The following is a 15,178-nucleotide window of genomic DNA, read 5'->3' on the forward strand; positions in this document are numbered from 1 at the left end:
AATTGTGGTAAAATGAAACATGCAATGGTCGGGGGTACTCGAATACAAATGCGAATCGAGCCTTGGGTTTTTAAGAAAGAAGGCTCGAGCATATATGAAAGAAGGCATCGTGATTGGTTGAAAGGAATTTTTGAACGAAATGAGAAGCATAGAAGATTAACACTTCAATATCGTTTCAGGAATGAGTTTTAGCTTGGAATGTTTATATATGTGATATTTCACACAAAATGGCTAAATTGTGTTGCATTACATATTTTGGGTGCTTGAATTCCAGTCAGGTCAAAAGACTTTTGGGCTCAATATCATTGTGTTGCATTAGATATTTCGGGTGCTTCAATTCCGGTCAAGTCAAAAGACTTTCGGGCCTAAATGATTTACAATTAAGTAGCTTCTATGTTGGTCAGTTGATCATATGATCAGTTGCGAGTTTCATTGTGTAGTTTCATCGCGTTCATCTTACAGGTGAGCGAGCTTGAGCTAGACTTTGCATATTAGGGCTTATATAAAGACTACATCAATGCACAAGGCCTCGGCATATTTAATTTGTTATTTTTAAAAAATGAAATTAAAAAAACACTAACATAAATATGTGTGGCCTAATTTATTGTACAAAAAACAAACATAAAATGGTATATTCCTTTTTCTCGTAGGCCTAATTACTCTTGGTTAAGAGCCAAATAAGTTAAAGGAAGAAGCAGCATGGTTGTCAGGTGGCAGGCTAGCAGCAGTAATTAGTGATGTGATGACTAGAAAAACTAATAAAACAAGAAGGACTCCCAATTGTTAACTCAACAAAACGAGAAGGACAGAGAAGACAGCTGAGAAGGTCATATACAACTAGAGAAAGATAAGAAAAAAAAAAAAAAATTTGATATGCGATGTAATGTAAACGAGTAAAAGAAATATAGAAAAAACAAAAAATGTTGTTTGGTAGTACATGTATCATTATTAATCACAAGCAGAATCACATTAAATTTTTAGGACCCCACAATCTGTTTTGAGTTTGGTCTGCTTGATCAGTGGCTCCCAGGTCAGATGATCGTCATGATTAATTCATATATGGGCTAGGTGGATTTTATATGCTTGCTTAATTGAATTTTCGCTTTCTTGCTTTTGGAAACCCACCCTTTATTTCATTTTTGAATGTTTGAAAGGGACTCTTTAGAACAAGTGCAACGGCTTCTGTTCCATTATTTCAGTGTAAATGTATGATATTTATTTGCATTAAAGCTTCAAGCCATGTGATTGCTCTTCTTAACATACTTTATGTTTGAACGATTAGGGGTGTTCATAAATGTGGTTTAACTTGATTAGTAAAATAGTTCAGTTTTACTGCATTTAAGTGTTAAGCAGTTTAATTTGGTAATGTTTGAATCTATCTAATTGAGGTTCAAAATAATGTTGAGTTACCCAACTTGGGTTGGCGTACAACTAGCCCCAAGTTCTAGATTTAATTTGTAGCTCCTCATAATTTCATAATTGAGGGTTTGAATTCTCGTGCGTCTAATAAAATCTCAGCTGGTAGGTAACTTCTTCAAGGAGATTCTTTGACGCTTTTACTTAAAAGTGAGTCTCAGCTAGTCTTCCTAATATACTACAGATGTCATATTTGGTAGTTTTGAAGTGTTTTTTCTCCATTATACTGTTTTTTTAAGGGTTTAAAAAAACAATGTTTAGCTAACTCATAAACATTGTGTTGATGAACAAGTAAGATTTATATATTGTCCTTTTTAATTACTCTTCACTAGTTGAAGACACTGTGTATCATTCCGCTTAATGTGGATTTGCATGTCAGGGCTGGTCCCTAGTCTATACTTGGCAAGGATTCTTTTCTGTTTTTTCTTCAGATGTCATGGAGCATTATTCTTGAGCATAGAGGTATAGTTTTCCGTAAAATAATTACATAGATTTGGCAAATGATTTGTGATGTGATGATATGGTTTCTTTAGTTGATAATTGGACAGGAGTCTTGTGTGATTTAGTCAGGATATTGGATTTAACCAAGGTTAGGCCATGTTTTTCGGCTAAAGTTAATACATTATATATATATATAGGGGCCGACCCACATAGGGCCCAGGGGTTCAATTGATCTATATATATATATATATATATACAGGGGCGGACCCACATAGGGCCCAGGGGGTTCAAGAAGAAAAAAAAAGTTCCTACCTACCCCTCTATAATATTTTTTTCTTGACCCCTCTGAGAATTTAAATTTGCACCCTAGACCCAACTCCTCTCTCTCTCACACACTCATCACGTGATTTCTCTCACGCCCTTCACTCTCATTCTCTAATTTCACGATACACAACTCCACAACCACAAGCACTCTCAGTCTCTCACCTAGGTCTGGTCACCACCACGCCGTCTCACCGGCCACCACCACGCCGTCCGCCGCACCACCATGCCGTCCGCCACACCACCACTGTCCAGCCGTGCCTCTGGCTCTGCGGTTCTACTTCTACAGGTATGGCTGATTTGAGTGATTTCCCTAACCCTAATTTCCTCAAATGTCATAATTTCTCAAGCACGATACATGAAATCAAAGTAGAAGAAAGAAACCTCTAATCACATATTCACAGTATTGTAAACTGAAATTCTTTGTTCCTTGTGATTGGGTAATTTGGTACTGCTATTCGTTGTCTATTGTTTGTGAAAGTGATCTCTCTCTGCAATTCCTTTTTCCTTTTTGTAGTTTCATATGTTTCTCAATTTGCAATAAGCCAATAACACTTCCCAGTTCCCAGTGAAACTATTGAGTGCATCTATCAAATGGTAAGTATCTTGAATTTTCCCAAGGTGTCATGGCTCTTGTCTGCTACTTGTTTCTGCTTCAGGTCCCTGTTTTGCTCCAAGTTGAATTCGTGGAAGTTGGCTTTGTGTTTTGATAATTGGGTGTGCGTTGGAGTTTTAGATTGAGGATATATTGATCCAATTGTGTTAAGGTTGTCATGTTGTGTGGATTGAGAACCTTTGCTATTTTTTTTTTGGGTCCTTTTGTCTGTTGCATATATAGCAGTTTAGGCACTTTTTTCCTATTCTCTGGTTTGATGACTATGTACAGGGTTGGGATAATTATGATTAAAGACAGTTTTGACAAGTTTATCTTCTTTTGAAATTGACACTGATTTTGAGATACATGGATGAATGATTGTTTAGTTATTTACATTGAGAGTGATGTATTCAATAACATTGACTCTAAGTTTATTGTTCAACGATTTCAGAATATGAAATCGCGTAGAGGACAACTATGATTTATATAATTTGTGATGTATAAACATATTACCGTTGTTTTTTAATTATATTTTTATCGATGTGCTCATTTAGAAAATTTGAACCCCCTGACCTAGGGGTCCTGGATCCGCCACTGTATATATATATATATATATCTATATATATATATATCTATATATATATATATATCTATATATATATGCTATTTTGTATAGTGTTTTCTCTCCGTTCCTATTATCATTTTTGTAAGAATTTTTTTTAGCTTCACTCATAAACTGTGATGATGAATTAGTAACATTTATATTGTCCTTTTTAATTACTCTTCACTAGTTGGAGACGCCGTTGTTTCTAGATGAGAATGAAAAGAAATTATAATTCGCAATGTTTTTCAAAGCTTTAGCAGTGGATTTTGATTCCGTCGTTCCCAAATGAGTTTATTCATATATGCTTCTTCTTTTTTCATTCCCCTATCTATTTGGTTGTTGCATGTAAAAAGAATAGACTTTTTCATTTCCTTATACGCTTTTCAAAAATTAACTTGATTTTCTTCTTTTCTGATTAAGTAATAAAAATAATTTATATTATACGTGGGTGAGTTTTAAAATTTATCCCTTTTTTACAATTTTGATTTGAGATTGCTCGATTCACAAATTTAGCAAATTAGATTTCGAAAGAGCCCATAATACACAACCCATAGTTCATTATATTTTCAACTTATTTTTGTTCTTTTTATTCTACTCTCCTTATTTTTATCTTTCCCCTTCATCTTCTTACTCTTCCTCTAGTTTACTTGTAGAAACATCTTTAACAACAAAGATTCGATTAACCTTAATGGCATCATCGATAACTTGTGCATCATGACTTTCATCAGCATTCTCTACTTATGTTGAAGGCACCCCCTGAGAGAGTCAATCCAGTTCAGCTATAAGTCCCCCTTGATCTACTCCCCTTTGTGAATTACGATTTGTAGGAGGTGTGAGTTGGTGCATATTCAGGTCAATAATAGCCTTGAGAGTTTGTAGAGATTCTTTTGGAATTTGATCAGAATTAGAAGAAGTAAGTTGATAAGAAATCGTTAGAGCTTCAAATTTACTTTTTGTTCTTCTCTCATTCTGAACTACACCCTCCGGTCACATATATAAGCAAAAAACACTTTTTAGGTTCATTCATTTAATGAATGTATCTAGTTATTAAAACAACTAGATACATTCATTAAATGAATGAACCTAAAAAGTGTTTTTTGCTTATATATGTGACCGGAGGGTGTACACAGTATCAGGTTCGAGATCAGGATTAGAACCATCAGAAACTTTGAATCTAAAACGCAAACACATACCTATCACGCCAAGGCTTAGGAAGAGAAAAATACCCAACCGCCACTTCCTCCCAAATCTATGATGAAAACCCCTCCACCATCTTAGACGATAAATGAATGTTGGGTATCCGTTGCTAGTGCCCGAAACGCCCAATTGATGAAACCATGCCAGCGACACAGGAAAGGTAACACCTCCCACCCTAACCCCATCAAGACTCTTGATCGTCCTAATAATATACTTCCTTGACGAGAAGTGCTCAAAGACGAAATGAAGCAACCGTCCATCTCTCTCAGGTGTTGAATGAAGTCGTTAACGATCTTTCGAAACTACTCGGATAGTCATTTAACCTAATGATATCTTACCTTCTCCAACATGTCGTCGACCGAAATAATGGTACAATATCGAGTTGCGCTACCATCCCCTCGAAACACCTCATCCTCCTCCTCCACAGGCTCCCCTCCATCATCCTTGCCTCCATTAGGCTTCAGACCAAGCCCAACCAACAAGCCTCGTATGGAGTACTTTTCATTATGTAAATATAAATGCATTCTCTAATTTCATTAAGATGAGATAGATTTCATTTCTTTCTATTACGGTGAATCAAACTTCTTCTCTTTAAACTGCATCAACTTCTTGTTCATATTGATGATTCAATTCCCAAATTCCAACTGTTGTTTGCTTTTCAGTTGTTCCTCGAGATGAATATTTTGGCATTAAGAAATATATACATGTTGTCTATTTGTCATTGAATTGTAATAGAATTATAAATTTTATTTTTGCATGTATATATATCCAAAAATAATATTTTATAAATTATTCTTATATTTGAAATCTTCCACAAATCAACTTACTATGCATAAGCTTCAATGACAAAAAGCATTGATTGGAGGCCAATGTCTTCCGTTGACATACCGTTTACCTATGGAGCTTATATAATTATATAAGACATAAGTCTCTATTCAACAGCAGTACTGTATGATCTCTGCTCTTGAATCTGTACAAAAACTAAGGCATGGGTTGAGTACTATATAAGTATATAGTCTGTTTGACGTTGTGCTATACAAGGCTATGGAGGGTCAAGCTATATCTTTAACTCCAGCAACAAACAAAATGGTAATCATGTAAATGTTGGCATAGTACTACTTGGACAAACATGCTGGCAATATATATTATTCTCTCCATTTAGCTAGCTAGCGAGCTCTTATTTTCTTCATGTGTACCTTGTTGGAGACCATTTTTGAACTCTGAACGGAGAACAAGGCATGCTTACATGTCTCAAAAGGAAATCAAACTTAGAAACCTGATATATGTAATATTGCAATGCGAGACAGAGATATTGTTGAATGTGTCAAACAAATAGTGATCATTAATGGTGCAACCTATGGACATGGTTTAAATCTTGTGGTGATTATGCCTCCACGTGAAGAAGAAAAGAGTGTCAATTAAGACTACGAGGTCAAAGGTTGGGACCCTCCTTTGGCCCAAAAAGTACCACATTCAAGCCAATTTCAGCTGGGATTAGGGGTGGATCAGTTCTGATGGATCTGATGAGTTAAAGGATTCAAACAAAGATAATGTAGTGTGTGTTTGAAAAACTTATCCAGGATCCACGTTTGGCCCCGATTCATGTTTTAAGAAGTAAGAAATAGTTGCTTTTGAATTTCTGGATCCACTTTTGGCCTATATAGATTTAAAACCAAGCACACACATAATCGGTTCAAATTTGGTTAATTAATTGACCCACGTTATGTAAAATCTGAACCAAACTAATTATAATCGATTTGGTTCTTTTTTTAATATGAATCAATTCCATCACACAATTAATTTTATATTTAATATTATATTAATATAACCACAAAGGGTGGCACAGGTGGTGAATGTGAATTTTCTTAAGGGATTTCACCTAGGTTTCTGGCCCGGGTTCGATCCCCTCTGAGGTCAAAAATAAAAACCTTTGTGGCCAGGGATATCACTACCGTACCCCGAGTCAGATTAGTCACGTGGGGCCCCTTTCCCCCGTTTTATTTTTATTTTTATAGGTAAATGTTAGTTGTTAGTAATGTTAGTAAATTAGTTCCTTCATCAGGGTTTGAACCCTGACCCTTCACCCTTCAATACCCTTCATTTCCTTAGCTCACCAAGTGAGCTATATACCCACCCCACACCCTTTTCTCCGTGGCGACGGGTGGCCAAAGGAGAAAAAAAATATTATATTAATATGGATACCTTTTAAAAATTATTATTTAAAAGACCTCAAAGCTAGGTTTTCGATTGACCGAACAACCAAGATCGAATCCTTGATTTGCTCCCGCAATAAACCTGCTGATTCAATTCAAGACATTCTGATCTTCCATAAACATCATTCATGCGCTCTTAGATACTTCTTTTTCTTCATTATTATAATTAATTAAGAGGCTCCGATACATTTATATATCGGTCGTTCTTGTTGTGTAATAGACATATATGCTGATGGTTTTGAAGGAAGAGTAAAGCTTCAAACAAGTCAAGCTATGTCCTCAGACTATTTTGTGAATATTTTCCGCCGATTGCGTGGTACGGTAAAACTTTCCCCAGCTTCAATCTTTGAATTCATTCTCTTTGTTGAGTAAAGATGGTACTTACAAGAATCTAAATCATTAAGGATTAATTTAACCAGTAACCCAAATAAAGAACCTAAATCATTTTCCTATATTTTCTACTACTACACTTCCACTACTCCAACGGTAAGGAGTAATGCTATAGGGTACAAATTAAACCCTGCAAGAAATTACGAAGAAACAACATGAACCCATTCACTGTGTGCTTTGACTAGATTCACTGGCTGGGTAGCGTGAAAGGGGGGATTTGTGACCATCATGTTCCTTCAACTTGTTCCTTCATCTGGTTTCGTCTAATACACATTCTTAATGTCAAGCATAATCCTAAAGTTAAAAAAATGTGTTGCTTAACCCAAGTGTTAATTTAGTTCACTTCAATTTAAAGGGGATGAAATGAAATGCATTTACTAGTGCTGTGTATTCTTAATCATCCGTAGTTTGTAAATGATATGCAATTATTGTCTTGTCCTCTGGGAAACATTTAGCAACAGGAAAGGACATGGTATAGCCTCACCAGGTTAAATTAATTAATGGCCTAATTGCAGCCAAAAAAGAAAAAAAGAAAGGAAAATGTTGAGTAAGTCGGGTTCCTTTCGACCTATTTGACAATTTCCCTTGCAATGTACTATCTTACGTCAATTTTAATTTTCCATGAAGTTTTGAAAGTTGATTTTTTTGTTTATAGCAATCCATCAAAAGTTTGTTTGTCTAATTAACTTTCATACGTTCAGACTATTCTTTTTCTTGCATCTCAATTCTTTATTTTTTTAATTTTCTTCTTATTTAACATCACTCATATTTCTCTCTTTTCTCCCTCATGGCGTGAGTGATATAATATTAATCCGATCTACATATATTTGGTGAATAAATTAATCTATGCCTAACCAAAGATTTAGCCTCAATTTAGATATTTGTTAACACTAGTGCTTCAACAAAAAAAAATTGTTGACACTAACATGTTAATGGACGCTTGCACCTACTTCAAGAAAAATAATGAATGAAATTCTCGTTATAAACCTGGATGAATGTGCTTGTGCTTTTATATTAACTCAATAGGTATCCAAACGTACATACTAAAATAGTAAAATGTGTGGTCCATATTTTTTAATTATTCAGGTTAAAAATGATTAGTGAACACCTCAATAGTGATACACTAAAACACTTCTTGTTTATGAGATTAAAAACTAATTTAATTTGTGGTGATTTTTAATCCTCACATACCAATAATGTTTGAATGTTTATCACTATTGAAGTGTTCACCAATTATTACTTATTTAGGTTTGAACCTTAATTAAGCAGCTAAGAATACACCAATTAATGTGCTGTATCAATACAAGATTAAAAAGCAATGCTAAAGTAGATTTGAAATTTTGAAGGTGAGCGAGCCAAGTTAAAACTTAAAAGGTACTCATATGTCTATGTGGAAACTAGTTATATAAGGAACCTTCCACGGGCAGAATCACATTCATTTTACAATAATGTTTAATCAGTTTGAGAAGACAGAAAACGATGCCTAAGAAAATGTGAGAAAGTACTGGTGCAGTCCTAGTGTTGGACATCCTAATTGACAGCAATATGGCAAGAAAATAACAGCTCGACAAGAGGCAGGTAATCAGTAATCATATGGATGTTAGGGAAAAGTATGCCTCACCTGAATTTTGTTTGCAATATTCCTTTTAATTGAAATAGACTTTGGTAATAGACTTCTAAATAAAGTGAGGTTTTTTTTCCGAGTAATGATACGTACACACCTCATTTTTTAAACACTTCATTTTCACCTATTTTTATTTCTATCTCTCTCCTCTTATCATCTATCACATCTCATACTTTGTCTCTCTTATTTTTTCTTTTCTTCCTATCTCTCTCATCATTCCACCTCTCTTAGAGGTGTGAAAGAATCATTATTGTTTTTTTCCTGCTGATCCTTGTGCAATGGGGTGTGATGAGTACGAGTTTAAGTACTAGAATATGCATTCTCATATGTGTTATCCTTTGTTTGGCTGTGGAGAGAAAGAGATGAAAATAAAGTAAATTTTATAGGCTGTTTAATGTGATAGAAAGAAAAGAGAAAAAAATAAAAGGGCGCTGAGAAAAACTTATTTTTTGTGTTAACATATATTTTACAGTTAAAAACACTACTCCCTGAAGGTTTAAGATAGTCAATACTAGTTAAATACGGAGAAAAAAAAACAGAAGCATATTCTCTCCCCTCCTTAATTTGGTGATCGGAGACCCAAAAATGATTGGCGAAGTCAACCTCCCTCTTCTCCCACCAAACAAGGTTGATTCTTGATAACACCACAAGTGCACAGTACTATTGCAGAAGTAAAATATCCATCCCATGAGGACTAACTAACTACTAGCATATTTACTTTATTAATTATTTAAGTAATACAATTGTTGAATTAATTGGTTGCTTAAAAACTTAAATTGAAATGTATACTCTCCGAGTTTGATAACTCCAAACCCAGGCCGAGCACAAGCCCCATCACCTCCCCCAACATTAAAGCGTAATCATAATTGTCCCAACTATGAGGGCGTTCGTAACCCTCACCTAAGTTAATGGTGCCGCCCCATTCAATAAGTCAATGATGACACTTAATAACATCATCAATGTGTCATGAAAGCCACCAAAAACCCTAACAGTCCAAGATGAGTCTTTATAAAGGGGTTTTGGCCCAACTCTGAAAGCATTTTCACATATTAAGAATTTTGGCCCATAAGTATAATGTCCTGATTTTCGAGTGCTTACTTTAGTAACCTTTTTAATGAAAAGAAATGATGGTTGTCTTTTAATAATCATAAAAAATGTAGGTAAACTTTTTTTCGTTTCTTAGAACATTGATGAAACCACGATAGTCATAATACCCATGATTGCCACATATAAAAGTACTGTAACATCAGCAACGTACAAATGTCGCTCGCTAGCGAACTAGTACTAGTACACGAAAGTGACACCCTCGAATGAGTCCCCATCATCATTAGCGTCTCCCATCGCTATCATCTGAAGTCTTCCCCGAAGAAGAATCATCATCTAGTGGAGACGCCCAAGGTACATCCACAGAGAAAGAAGTGTAAGGGTTAATTTCTTAAAAGAGTTTATCATAGGAGTATAACAGTGAAATAAAATTATTACATATCAAATAGATTAGGCAATAAGTATAGATCATACAATATATCACATACTCTAGACATCCCAATTCACATTCACTCATTTTGTTCCCTTAAGCACGTATCACATAATACCTACTCAGAGTCGCACATAAACGGTCAACTCAAAGTCAAGAATAAATATACAATCACATATAGGCAACCACCTCAGAGTTAGTTTAAATGTTATTCTCATGCTCATGCAAATACTCACAACAACCCGTATAAAACGCCAACACCAAAATGGAAGGCGGGACAATCAGTCAATCTCTAGTTTGATAGCCTATGCTATCAACCCCACTGGTGAATGCCACTTAACACAGACATGCATGTCTTGTATGACGTTCTTAATGCAAATGATCAGAACGGAAACATAAGACACGTTTTCTGAAAAATTTTATGCCTTGCGTGATGTTAATGTGGTTGTATATGTGCAACTCTATTTGTGCCATATATGTATAATTGACGGGTCGTTATGAGTAGTTGTGGGTGGATTGTGCAGAGCACATGATTATGATGTGACTTATTTATTTATAGGGTTAAAGGTCATATTAGTCCCTGTATTTGTAAAAACGTTTGATTTTGGTCCCTCCGTAAAAAAACCGCCAGTAATTGTATTATAAACCGCCGGTAACTATACAAAAAACCGCCACTAATCATCATTTTTTAGTTAAGGGACCAAAATCAAACACTTTTACAAACACAGGGACTAATATAACTGTGAGACCCAAGTTTTTAAGTTTGGAATAAATCGAATAAAATTCCTTTTCACGACTAATTTGATGTAACGTGAAGGAAAAACCTGAACAAGTGTTGATTGAATGGAATAAAGTTGTGAAGGAGAAAGTTCAGGAAAAAGCTAAGGATTGCATCAAAGTCGATAAAGGTTATAGCACGGTTAGTATTCGCTTTAACCTAGGTCAAGAACGCTAGGAAATAGCTAATTTACGTTTTAGGACACGATGGAACCTAATTCCAAAAATCTTCAGGGAAATGTTAGAATTTTTCTTACTTGTCTATAAACAAACGTTTCGATACGAAACCCTGGAATGTACGAACGTCAAATTCCAATACTCGGAAGTTTGCCGAAACCGAATCACTGATAGTTCAAAACCCTAAAATCGACGGACGATGAAGACTTTTTCTATTCGGAGCTTCAAATAAAGATTTCATCCGCGTACGCCCACTCTAATCGACGTTCCAAATCTTTCTTCAGAAGGAAGTTTCTGCATCCGAGGTCAAAATCATAAAGTGCATAAAGTGCATTTTAAGCCGGTACACATTAAAAAACAAGCCTCGAAAACCAAAAATCATACTGATATTTCTTTGGAGAATTAGAAGATTCAGCGGGAAGAATATCGTGTCTAAAATACGTTGGAATCAGTAGGAAAAATCGGAATCGCGAAATTCTCATTTTTCCGCATTTCCCATTTCCTATATATAGTATGAAAAATGAAAAAAAAAAACAAAAAAATCCCAAAACACACACACGGCCGAGAGCTCTTGGAGGAAAGGAGGAAAAGTGATTTTTTCCAATTCTTGACCGATCGTCGTTCCGTTCGTTGCTACGCGTAGGCCTCGAGGTACTGATGCTATTCCTTACTTCTGAGCGTCAATTCTGTCGCTTTTCGCTATGTCTTTCTGTGCTCAAAGTTTTGAGCTTTTTGTAAAACTGTCCAAATAAGCTGATTTTGGTGTCTAAACTTATTGCCTACGTACTCTAGAGCGTGAATATCCGGTTGTTTTCTGCTGAATGTCGCCGAAATGCCGCCGGGATCAATTTCTGTTGGAAAAACCCATTTTTGGGTAAAGTTCCGTTCTTTAAGCTGAAAACTCTCGACTGAGCTTAGCTTTAGTAGGATTAGTTGTTATAAATGTCGTTAGGATCGACCCCATCTAATTTGTTTTTCGAAATTCTGATTTTGAGTTTTCGAGCTAAAAATATTGACCAAAATACCCCTGCGACAGTTTTCGATCCGATAATTTTTCTGAGAGTTTCCCTGGCCTAGATATCGCCTAAGAATACCTAGGAATTGATTTAGATCGAAGAAAAAGTTCGAAAACCCTATTTTCCATAGTGGCCGAAACCTATTTGCTTAGGTACCGTGTCCAAAAATATTTTTTGGGTCTCTATGACCTGAGCCATTGCGTAGCTCTTTCAATTGTCAAAATTTTGGCGCCGGTTTCGTGTCATTCTGAGTTCTGTAGCTCGAGTTATGCACGTTTTGGTGAATAAAGTGTTTTTGTACAAAACTTGAATCGAGTCAAAACTCATCCATTCGGGGAAAGCCCTTCCATTCGTGCCTAAATGTTGTACTCTGAAGCTTCTTGAGCTTTGTCTAACATTAGTTAGGATTGTTTCGACTGTATCGACTTGGTTTGATTCATTATTGCTTTGTTGCTCAAAGGTTCGATTGTGGAAACTTTGGGATTGACTGAACAAGCTTGTGAGCGAGACCTGCACCGCGAGACTAGAACAACTCGAGGTTAGGGCAACTTACTTACTAGCTATTGATTTATAGGCGTCGATAAATTCGACTTGAATATTGCTTGATATTGAATGTTGTTTATCGTTTTGAACTGGAAAATGTTTTCTGGAGGCTTCGGCCGAGTGAACTTATATGAGACGTGTGTCTCCGTTTTCTGAGAGGCTTCGGCCGTTTACTGGTTTCTTTATTACTGCTTCCTAGTGGATAGGACAGGGTTATGCTTTACCGCAATTACTTAATTCACATGCCATACTTGCTAAGTGATTAATTGGTTAATCTTAGGCTATGTGAATACTTGTGCACATTATTCTGGAACATGCAATTATTATTGGAAAATGCTGACCATATTGTGCAACTTATAACGGTTATTCGTGGACTAACCAAATGTGAGGAATAACAATTAGTTATGCCCCGTTGGTGGCGAACTCTTAAAGGTTTATTTCGATAGGACGAACTGAGGTTCATGCTCTTGTCTTCTTTTGTGGTTTCAAGACCTTCTCATGGGAATTTGGGGATATCGGGATCTTTTGAACTTATAGTTTTGGAAAGAAAATATTTTCATAAGAAATTCCATAATGCTTTAAACAACATTCAAACTCTTTTAATTAAATGTTAAGGATCTCAAGTGAACTTCTAGGATTTGGATATTAGTTTTGGAAAATGAGAAGTGTCGCCGAATCGAAGTTTTGGGGAAGCTCATAAGTTTCTGAGTATGCTTATACTCTTCCGCTCGCTGAGCAGTTTTTGACCATCGAAATTTGATGAGTCAGATGACCCATAAGTCATCAAAAGTGATTGCACTCCTTTCATAATTAATTGTCTTTTGTCGCCGAATCGACATTTACCTTAGGGTACAATAGTATATACCTTCGGGTACAGTATATCTATATGCCTTCGGGTACAGTATATACCTTCGGGTACAGTATATCTATATGCCTTCGGGTACAGTATATACCTTCGGGTACAGTATATCTATATGCCTTCGGGTACAGTATATCTATATGCCTTCGGGTACAGTATATACCTTCGGGTACAGTATATCTATATGCCTTCGGGTACAGTATATGCCTTCGGGTACCTCGGGCATTTGATGGGGGATATGATCGACCGTATGGTTAGGATCGACCTGTTGATGTCAGGCATAACGGAGGGAAAAGTCGACCCACAGGGTTAGGACTGATCCGGCTATGTCAAGGTTGTAAGTGACACTCGAGGGTTATGGTCGACACAATGCCAGTGTTAGGACCGACTCGATCGTGCCCAGCCTATTCCTTCCGGAACCTTTTGAATTGACGTTGCATTGATATGACATGCACTCTAACTATATTGGTTCAGATCTTGATGACTTGATGTTGATAAACATCGTTATGAGTTTTTGATGATTTGATATTAGTGAACATCGTTATGTTATTTGTTGAATTGTTGAGATATTGAATATTGTGTTGTTACTAGAGATTAGATAACATGCCATGTATATACCTTAGGGTAGACAATGCAGAACTTATATGTATATATACAACATATATATATACCCCCTTTATCGCATGTTGGTTGTAATATCTATTTTATTCCGTGAGTTGACCCTCGCACCTTGGCTTTGTTTGTATGTTTGTGTTTGGGCGGTCGGCCTGCTGCCAGGCGTCCGTCAGTCGATTCGTGATGACTCGTCACTCGAGAAGGACCAGGAGCGAAATGACTATTACTGAAGCTTTCGACGAGGACCCGGACTTCATGCCTGATCGAGGAAGGGTCGATGATAGTAGTATAGGGTATGAGTGTTTAGAAGCCTACTAAGGTTGAGTGTTAGTGTCATAGCTCTGATTCGTCATTTGTACTTTTGGGACCGGGTAGTTTCCGACAGGTTGCTTTCGGTGTGGTTCTCCATAGATGGGAATCGCATGGAGTAGTCGGACGTAGGAAGTCTTTTTGGAAGCCGTTTTGGGCTGACTTACTTTTCGGAGGACTGTATTTATAAAACTTATGACTCTATTTATGAGTCGCACTTGTTTGCCTGCGGGTACTACTTTCAGTTACTTGGTGTTACTTGTCGTCACTTGAGGATACTCGTGATGATGCTTTTAGTTGCAGCGAGGGCTGTGCTTGTAATGTATATTAATCGCTGTTAATCGCGATTGGGGTTGAGTCTTTATTTCGACAAGTATTTTTATTTAAGCAAATAAATAAAAAAAATATACCTGTTTTTCCGCTTTATTTTACTTTTGGTTACTAAAGTGACGCCACCGAAATCGGGGTGTTACAATAACCATTAACCCTTATTTATATCATGTATGACCTATCTATCTATATTTTATTACTGTATTATCCTATGCTCTTGAGAAGTTTATTTCAAGAAGTTGACCCTTGCACTCTTTTCTGTAGATGTTCTTGGGGC

At 36.2% G+C, this 15,178-nt stretch overlaps 1 long non-coding RNA gene across 1 annotated transcript; it reads left to right on the forward strand.

The window, feature by feature from the left end:
* The first annotated feature begins 2,209 nt into the window (after positions 1–2,209).
* On the forward strand, positions 2,210–3,138 carry LOC130748428 (uncharacterized). Its single transcript, XR_009022675.1, has 2 exons — positions 2,210–2,467; positions 2,696–3,138. It is a non-coding gene; the product is annotated as an uncharacterized LOC130748428 (long non-coding RNA).
* Positions 3,139–15,178: the final 12,040 nt, after the last annotated feature.

Source organism: Lotus japonicus, chromosome 3, assembly GCF_012489685.1.
Source record: "Lotus japonicus ecotype B-129 chromosome 3, LjGifu_v1.2".
Taxonomy (NCBI): domain Eukaryota; kingdom Viridiplantae; phylum Streptophyta; class Magnoliopsida; order Fabales; family Fabaceae; genus Lotus; species Lotus japonicus.